The sequence below is a fragment of the Saccoglossus kowalevskii genome, chromosome 19, assembly GCF_978046115.1.
Source record: "Saccoglossus kowalevskii chromosome 19, keSacKowa6.1, whole genome shotgun sequence".
In the NCBI taxonomy this organism is placed as follows: domain Eukaryota; kingdom Metazoa; phylum Hemichordata; class Enteropneusta; family Harrimaniidae; genus Saccoglossus; species Saccoglossus kowalevskii.
In genome coordinates this window covers 18015592-18024889 of record NC_140659.1, presented here as the reverse complement: position 1 = coordinate 18024889, position 9298 = coordinate 18015592, and positions in this window count along the sequence as shown.

Here is a 9298-nt window from a genome sequence, read left to right as displayed (position 1 = left end):
TAAAGTTTAATACCCATAAGTTATAAGTATAAGTTAGAGACGACCATTTACAGTTTGCTGTGCTTACAGCATTGTTTAACATTTATCCTTCCAACCCCATGTAGTTTTACATTGACTTGACCAGATAAGGGTTACATGTATCAAATGATGATATAATACTTTGCTGTGTCGTATAAATGTGATAATATCCTAAATTGACACTTGTTCAACACACTCTCCTAGTTAATATGAAATAAAGCATTGAGTAACGAGCTTAATATACTACTTTTGTACACCATACTTTGTTGATATATATATATATATGTCGAATTGAATCACGATCATCATTTATACAGACATTTATACAGGCCATATAAGATTTAACATTTTACTGTATAGTCTACATAAAATAAATTTGTCTTTTATCTGTATTAAATTGACCAATATGAGAGTGAATCATTCTGGAACTAGTTTAGTTATCGCCATTTGACTAAGTGTGATGTTTATAACAGGAGTACATAGCGTTTCCAACAGAGACGACTCATTCTTTTTGAGACCATTCCACTGTTGTTTATGGTAAAACACATCTATATAACATCTGCGCATAAATTACTTCCAGCAAACTGCCCTTTATCGTTGATATATTAATAGCTTCAATTTAATAGGTCATTTTCAGTAATCGAATGTGATGGTTTATAAGTATAATATTTTGGCTGCAATGTTTTTCTTTTTGTTTCCATGCAATGCATTTGTCTAATCCTATCAATGTTAATATGCAGAGGATACATTAACTGTAATTTTCCAGCTTCAAAAATAGCTTCAAGATCATATGCCACTAAAAAATATACTAGATTTATTGAAGCAAAATTTATGTTATTGTAATGGTAAAAATGTTAACCAATTCAATATGGTTTATCATGCATCTTTCCATCACATCTCTTAGTGGCTTCTGTCACTCATTGTGACATGCGCAAATCGTAGTTTTGTATTTTCACAACCATGCCTCGTTGATACACATTATAAGCGAGTTTGATTAAAAAGCAAGCGCCAAACCATCGAGTTTCAATATTTGCAACAAACACTTGATAATTTTATTCCACAGTCCATAAAGAAGTATTGGATCTATTGTTGGTGTACCATGTATGCTTAGATGTTTCCATGCACCAGCCTGCAAATGTGTTCAATCACGACAAATGCTTGACGTCAACATTGTTTGCCTATGAGGTTCTTTAATTTCATGTCAAAAACGTTAGTTATTCATACTTCAGTAATGGTAATGATTACGTGTGTAATTGTGGTGGAAGATCTTAGACTCTGTGTCATGTTATCTATGCAAGACACAACAAAAACACAATAAAATAATAATAACGGTCTATATGTGGAACTTTTAGAGATTTTCAGAATTATGTCAGAGGCTATATTAAGGGAAAACTAGATATTTATAATGTATATCTCATCCATGATCTGTGTACAAACTTCAGTACACAGATTATAACTGGTTGAACTACAAAAGTGCGGCAAATCCTCCAAGTTTACACACATACACTTCTCACACAATTTTACAAAGGGTTATTGTAATATTTTTTGAGAATTGGAGACATGTCATTTTGATATATTCTGCAGCGGAATAAATGAAGACGAGGACTTCAAACACGTATTTGTTACTACTGGAGAGGTGGGATTATCCATGCAGAGATAAATCATGAAGAAGAAGGAATCCAACATCATCATATTTAATTGTCTCAAGAAAAGGGATACTAAATCAATATTCGATAAGCAGTAATAGATGGAAATCATAATGGAAAGTTATATTTATCCACCTAATATCCTTCTCACATTATACTGCGGGCAAAACTAAAGGCTTGTCGCAACAACAATTAAAAATTAACCCAAATATAATATAAAACAATATATATATATATTGTTGTAGGAGGATTTTCCAATGTTAACAAGTTCTTCACTGATTCACAAAATTCGCAAAATTTTAAGCGATTTTCAGTAGTAGCGATTAGCTCAAGCACTTAACACGCAACGCCCACCTACCTACACGATGCGCACACTTTTCATCAACAGGGTCATGTGATTACACAGTGTTACGTACATCCTCGATGAATATAAACAAGTTTCCTTCATCATAATAACTTCAGTTGAGTGGTTTCAATTTTGTTGATTAAATATCGCTGCATAGTCGACCACACCTGAGAGCATTAATCAAGTTACCTTTAAGTGCTTTTCGATACGTATACGAGTAAAGCTTAAGGATGAGATGCACATTTCAAACACGTTTTGTTTGTATGAAATTTATCTATGGAACACTCAGAGGCGGATCGGGAATACTTCCATAGTTAAAACAATTGTTTTCATTTGTAGGTCTTATTATATTTTTTATTACTATTATTGAACCGATGTGGCTACATTGTTGCCATAATCCGGTTAATCTGGCCCGATAAAAGGCAGCGCTACGAGTTGAGTCGAACCATAACTATACACACAAAAGTAAGTAAGTAAAATATATAAATGAGTGGTGTTTACAATAGTTTCCACGTACGCACAAATTCACAGAATAATATTTATACCTATACTTAGTTTAAATACTATAGTTATGGTTGCACTCTCAGAATACAACTAACGGCGTTCGTGAGTCATGTGTGTTAGGTCCCAATGGGTATAATGATCATATTATTACTGTGTGTCTGGACAGCCCAAACAAATTACGTATCGCCTGCGTGTGATTCAGTGACTTGACGACGTCCAATAAAAATGCTGAAAACTCCTTCTCCATCCGGGAATATTTGTACCGTAAAACGTCTGGCACGAACACTATAACTTTGAAATTTGGTTCATTGAAAATAAACAATATAATGTTTTACAGTATGGAACAGTTCGTGTGATTTACAGCTTTGTTTAATATACCTATTTTTGTAAGTATGTATGGTCCATCATCTTACTTCTTATTTTATACGTCTGTGGTACATTTGTTTGTTTTTAAATGACATTGGAGGGGAAGCAAAAATTCACGTCTAACAGGTTAATGGTATTGGCACATATGTCCAATCACAAAGCATCGGTTTTATGCACCCACTCACACAGTATACGTTAACATTAAGACAGTATGTACACCGACCTATTGTTGATGTATTTCTGGAAAATTCCACGTGCAGGTATGTCCTCACACGACGGTTATTTGTTAAATCGGGGCCACACTTTGCTTATTAAAAATCTCTAATGTGATACTTTTTAAGGAGAATATAATTAGTAATTGATTGTTGTCAAAACATAACAGCATTTAAAAATTCCCAAGGTTTAAATTATTTTCAAAGTTTATTTTTGTTTGTCTCATAGTGTTGCAAATACGTTATTGTAATATAATCACAAAAACAGGTCACCCATATTTCGGACAATGACCTGCTTGGTGGATGATTTGAAGGTGGTATATTTACAATATTTGTGTCTTTAGCGATGGTATTTCTATTATATTCAGACATACAATTTTTATAAATGAAAGCAGAAATTACAGACGCTTTTGTGAATGTCGGTCACAGAAATGGGTCGCATTGTGTGTCATATACGTCGACATAGCTTTGCATTAAAAGTACCTTCAAAATCCATTTGTCGGGTCTTGTACGCTAAAACATCAACTGTTCGTGTGGAATTATTCAATCTACACGATTTCTTTGCACAAGTCTGATTTTAAATTCAATATATCAACATACCATACAATTCCGGATTTCACGCAATATGCTAAATATAGATTTGCATATTTTATCACCACCAACAACCAAGCCTATCTGAGCGAATTCCTGATTTTAAAATTGTCGCATTTTATTACAAAACAGGTTTCTAACAATCTTGGTGTTAACGTCACAGTTGTTCTTGTTTCTGCTTTTTCGATTAAAGACAAGACATTTCTCGTCGTGACCTTCAGATTAAAAGTGCACCCTGTAGATGAATAACACTCATTATATGAATCCACGGTAATTTGCACACACTCAGCAAAAACGGTAATTTATACTAGTTTGAACATAATAATCTACAGTGACATTATTCCATGTAAAACGTCTTTTACCGTGATTATTGATTGCGTGATTTTACGAATTCTTAGACATAATACTCCACACGCACACATTACTTCCTGTTTTTGTATAATAAAATCTCATTCCATTCTACTAATTTACTATAACAAGGCCGGTGCCTGTCTAGACGCTGCCAGCACATATCATTTGGGACGTTGCGTGTGTAAAACAGAATTACAATAAGCTACATTCGACACAGGGTTAAGTACGGGATATCATTAGGACATTTACAAACATTGTGTCAGTATACTTATCCAGCGCTCTCCATGCGTGTCCACACTCAAGAAACAGGTCTACTATTGCACTATTAGTTCAGCACTTAGTTCACCTCACCTTAGAAAATTACTGACTTTAAAAACTAGGTAATGTTATGCCTTACGGCTGTTATGGCAACATATCTGATATTGGTAATCTGAGACATTCTGGGTGCAGTGAATCGAAGTTAATGCGATGATAATCCTTAACAACACTGCATGTGCAAACACAACTCATGAACAACTCTCCATATTCTAACTGATTCAAACCGTCATTGTTTTCTCTTACATCCTCTGATTGTGAAACACTTCAGAGATTATGTATTTGGATTGTCAGTAATTGATTTCAAATCTCCACAATACAGATTTGCTGATTTCAGATTTCAGGCAGTTCGAACCTGGTAATACTAATTCTACAAGTGTGTGCGTGTTTATATGCTCGTAATTTGCCTGTGCATAATGCAGAAGTCAAATTTTGAAGAACTTGAAATCAAGATCACTTTCGAAAAGATGCGAAACATTTCTACACTGACACTAATATTATAAGTTTGCTACAATTTTGAATTGACACCATGTTTGAAGTATATATTTTTCAACAAAAGTAGTGTCATTCCAATGAAAAAAAATAGGCACCTTTGCTTGTTGTTTTATTTCTTTATTTGTATGACGCTAATTTTTCACAGAAATTAGTAACAAATGTACGAAGAAGCCAAAGCCTTATTTACTTCAATATTTTGATTATATACTTTCCATCAACAATCCTAACATTATATTGAGATTAAGAAGGCTACTGCAACTATTAAACCAAGGTTTCGTAGAAAATATTAAGTTGTTGGGCATGCATATTGAACTTGTAGTTAGGTTTGACGCTTTGAGCAAATGACAAAGCGTACAAAATATCTTTTGTATTTATGTAATCGGGATTACTATTTTGTTTATAGTCGAACACGTTGCACTCATCAATGATTTATATTATAAACCCACACATTCTCGTGATGTTTCTAATACTTATTCCCAATACCGTTCACAAACAGGTTATATCGCAAGCCTTGAGTCACTAGACACATTAAATCACAATGCCATCGCAGATACAGCATATATGTTTCATTGCTTTACCTTCTACTGATACAGTTACATGTGCGTGGGCGTAAGATATGAGGTATCGTTATGTACCCCGTCCACAAACAACTTTTGAAAAACAACTACTCACACGTTCAGGTTATGCTGTTCTTGACTGTGAAAACATGTTTTAATATGTTTTTAATACGTCATGCACTTATTAATTGAATTTTGATATATATCTGGACTTGGTTGCCTTGGATACAGAAAATTAGGTTCAGGAGGAGTTGCCACTGGAACAAGAAACAATCAGAAGATGTTTAGATATTATTGCCATGGAAATAACGATGTTGTCAATTATAACTCCATGCCAATGTTAATGACGAATGTTCATAATTTTATAAAATCAATCGATTAGATGAGACCTGGATTTGGTTGTCATGGAGACAGTAAGGATTCTTCTCTCTTGACAGATTATTGTATGAATTACTGAGTAAATAAATTAACCAAGAATCAATTATGTGTCTTTTCAAGAAGAAATTATGAGCTTATATATATATGATAAATGTGTTTTTTCATACAACTTATACTAAATGGCAGAGATATTACAAAAAGTGAGTACTTGTGGTGGGGGTTTGCGCTTTTTGAACGCTTTCTAATTCACATTATTATCACCTCTGAAGTTTACTTTGGTAATAAAACACAGATACAGCATGTCACTATCAGAACTTTTTACAATGTAAAGCCACTGCAATTCTAAAAGTTGGCAACAAATATAAAACAGTCACCGTTATTAGACGTCAATATTCTATTCGTTAATTCCGTTCGACCGTAGCCACCTGAAATCAAAACAAGGATAGATTTACATCTGCATTGTATCTCTTTGCATTGTGTTACAGGTTCAAGATGTTAACCCAGTCTATCTTGAATGAAAGCACAGAAGATTTTGTTTAACTCAGAGAGTGAGTGGATCTTCATCCATACCTGTAATGTTAGAGATAGAGTTTTTTTTGCAAGACTGTAGATTTCCCCACCAGAAATATGTTCATGATCTTCTCAAACTAGTGTACATCAATTGATACACCCATCGCATGAACTTTCTCTTGTTCATATTCAGATTGTTAAATTGTAAGGCACACATTGCACATGTTAGACTAAAACAATTCTGTCCATGTGACGCAAACCATGATCAATTACGCTATATCATACTTTTGAAATTGCATTTGTCATTTATGAGACTGTAAGTGAGTTATCTATGATTTGTAAAAATGAACACTGATGAACACTGAGGGTTTTTTTTCTGAAGAAGTCTGCTATATTTGTTTTCAAACGTACATTTTAGGATGAAAGGAAACAGTCACAGCTTTTTTTACTTTTTTCTTTGTAAATGGTAATCGTTACAGTGATGAAAAAGCCTATTTTTGGTATCCATGGTTACATAACATCTGAATTCATCAGAGGGTACATCAGTTATTCACCCGCAAAAGTTAACTATTGTGTTAATGGATGTTATGTTTAATCAATCCTGTCCACATGACGTAAACCACTTACTCAATTACGCCATGGCATTCTCTCTAAAATCGGATTTATCGTTTCCAAGGCAACAGCCTGGAGATACAATGTTATAAATATCGCTATTCATTATTAAACTTTAGAAAATCTGCAATAATAAATTATAACAAACACGTGATGATTGGATAAGATTAAATTCAAATGCTATAAATAATCCTACTTCCAAACACACCGTTTACGCGATACAACTGTTGTAGGGCAAGGCTACATCCAATTCTAAATTCTTCTAAATTTACATTTTACTGGTGGAAATCTTCCGGGTACACTGGCGTTTTCAGCAACTTGTTGAAAGTGGCCGGGTGTTTCCAGTAAGAATACGTAAAAATGTAATGTAATATTACATAGAAACGTTAAATCTTATTTATAGAAGTTGTATAAAAGTGGAAATAACGGTACACTCAACCGATATCGGTAACAGTGTCAGTATACAAAAGACTGCCAAACAATCAACAACGCACTTCTATCTAGGTGTTCACTGCTGGTGGTGTTTCAGTTGTTTCATTTATGATTATTTTAGACTTGTTGTTTGTGACGTAAGGGATTCGAATTGCGCATGTACATCTAGTCATTGTAAGAACGCATTCACCACACGCCATTTAAAGCTGTCTTCTTTTGGACAATCCGTTGTGGCGTTACATGGAGTGTATAACGGGTCGCATTTGCCGGCTTACGAGCTTGTATATGTAGCTGTAATTTCGATTCCGTCATAGGGCAAGACATCTTTAATTCAATTATGAAAGTCTAATTTGTTCACGTGTAACCTTCGCAGGTATTTTGGCACTTTCAACACATTTGTTAACGTGCCGAAAATGAAAATGAACACAGGATTTTCAATTATAGAACATAATATAATATTAATAATTAATATGGAGAAACATGTTCTTATCATATTCTTTCATTAGCTAGCTATTTATACGTTATTATATGTTTTACTGTATACCCGGGGCGATCAGTTCTTACCTAGTTTCTGAAACATTTAAGAAGTTGTATAAAGGTGTAAATATACGAAAATGCGTAGTTAAAAATATAGTTACAAATCTAGGAATACGAAAAACAATCAACAAGCACATAATGTAAATAGTCAATTCCGTACAAAAGGTCAAAGGATATATATATATAACAGTGCGTTTTTTTATTTTCAATATAAACAATTGTTTTAAATGTTTTTCAAGTTTACGCATATATTACATATCGCGAATCGTTCAATCTAGCTGTTGCGAGTATTTTCTTGTAATTTGATTTGTGAAAGTATTATTATTTCACAAAGTAGAGACTATAAAAGCTGACTATCAAATTTCCAAAGCTGTACAAGAGCTCGTGTTATTCTTAAAAGAAATAATTGAACATAACATTCAATCTATAACATCTATAACATCGTAAATTTTCTATTTGATCAAATGTCATTTGGTTACTGTAAATGTACTGTTACTGTAAACACTGCAAAATAGCTTTTAGTGAAATAAATTGAGCAAATACTATTGTCTCCACTATAGTACACATGCTTTGAGCAAGACAACATATGGAGTGACATTTAAATATCTGTGCACCGAATAAGATAATGTACTCATTCACGTAAAATATCCTATAATAAAATATCAAGGCAATACAATCACGTCTCGTTAAATCCGAAAATATCATAAATTATCAGCAGTGACGTATGTGAGGAATTACGTCAGAATTACGTCAGAATAAAAACAGAATGAAATATCCTGTGTGTGTGAAATACGCATACGCAATTCATAATTTTCAAACTCAGAATAGCTTGTTAAATAACAACAAGCACTGAGGTCTTTTATTAAACACAATTGTTTTGTGGTTTCCTTAGGAATATCATATTGTGTGTCTTGCTACATTAATAATATAATAGTAGTTTATTCACATCAATCATTATAATGCATTGTTATGCATCTGTCACTGTAACACCATAGGTTACATCGGTATTTAACGGAAATGCGAATTTCAAACATGGAATGATTACGCGCGTGAGCGTCCTCTAATAATAAAAACAAACATGGCTGCTACCAGGATTTTACCGGACTCCACACAAAGAAGTTCGCTGATTCTGTTCTAAACATTTTGGATTTCGGCATTCTTATGATATATCCTTAGACGGAAAAGATGTATAATAATAAAGTTATTACGAGGATACCTAAAATATTGTGTCGCTGGGTTTAGTGATTTTGAAAGAGCACATTTTTTGTTGGTTGGATAGACTCTGAAACAACGAGGAATCCAGTCAGCTCTACAATAGATGAAAAATAAATAAAATGACATTCATCCTCAACCACTGATCTTCCTATACTTTGACAATAAAGACAAATTCTCAATCGAAGATGAACTATTGCATTACTATGCCGTTCT